Below are 1,067 nucleotides of genomic sequence, written 5' to 3'. Positions count from 1 at the left end.
GTTCTCTTCTTATCTTTACTGTGTGCATACTTTCTTAATAATGGCACATAGAAATTGTTTAAGCAGGAATAATTCTCAAGATTATTTTATGTGTTTCCTTTTTTCTTTTTAAGGTATGTATTGGATGGAGGAGCATTATGTATTGAACCTCTCACGAAACAGGTGATTTTTTTTTTTATAATACTCAATTTTCACTCTCAAGAGTGTTTTGATTATGTAAGGTAGATCATGAGTACAAGGGTATCTTAAAGACATTTTTTTTTTCTTTTTGAAGCGCCTACTTTCAAGAATGAAAAAGGTATCCCAGCACTTTGGGAGGCCCAGGCCGACGGATCACAAGGTCAGGAGATCGAGACCATCCTGGCTAACATGGCGAAACCCCATCTCTACTAAAAAAATACAAAATTTAGCTGGGCATGGTGGCGGGCGCCTGTAGTCCCAGCATCTCGGGAGGCTTAGGCAGGAAAATGGCATGAACCCAGGAGGCGGAGCTTGCAGAGAGCCGAGATGGTGCCACTGCACTGCAGACTGGGTGACAGAGCTACCTGCTAGGATAGATAAAGGTTAACAGTAACCTTTATCTGAGGTTCTAATTTGGTCATGTTGGGCACTTAGAACATCGGTTTGTTGTTTTTTGTGAGATTCTGGAAATGTTCCAATTTTACTTTTTCCCCTTGACTCCAGACTTTTTAACACTGATCTGCTGCTGCTAAGTTATATGCTATTTTGTTAGGCCTCCTCAAGTGGGAATCAGGAATGCTGTGGTGTTCTAGAGATGTGTTTTTCTTCCTGTAGGGCTGAAGCAGTGCCTACTCGATAGAATCAGTCATCATGCACATAAATGCCAAATGAGTCAAAGGCAAAGCCAACGTGCAGTTTGGAGCAAAGAAGGTACTTTTATTAAGAATTTGATATAAACCCTAAGATGAATTTTATATTACTTTGTGAACCTTCTTCCTATCTTAATTATTTTTTATTCATTTCATTTTCATTCAGTTTGTTTTCTGTTACAAAGATGACCTATAGAAAATATAGAAGTATAAGAAAATTAAACATACTGACTGATA

The 1,067-nt window shown here is 38.3% G+C and overlaps 1 long non-coding RNA gene across 1 annotated transcript; it reads left to right on the top strand.

Moving 5' to 3' along the window:
• The first annotated feature begins 29 nt into the window (after positions 1-29).
• On the top strand, positions 30-1,036 carry LOC111532234. Its single transcript, XR_002728486.2, has 3 exons — positions 30-162; positions 275-340; positions 796-1,036. It is a non-coding gene; the product is annotated as an uncharacterized LOC111532234 (long non-coding RNA).
• Positions 1,037-1,067: the final 31 nt, after the last annotated feature.

This window comes from Piliocolobus tephrosceles, unplaced genomic scaffold (genome assembly GCF_002776525.5).
Source record: "Piliocolobus tephrosceles isolate RC106 unplaced genomic scaffold, ASM277652v3 unscaffolded_7358, whole genome shotgun sequence".
In the NCBI taxonomy this organism is placed as follows: domain Eukaryota; kingdom Metazoa; phylum Chordata; class Mammalia; order Primates; family Cercopithecidae; genus Piliocolobus; species Piliocolobus tephrosceles.
This window is presented reverse-complemented; position numbering and strand designations above follow the sequence as displayed.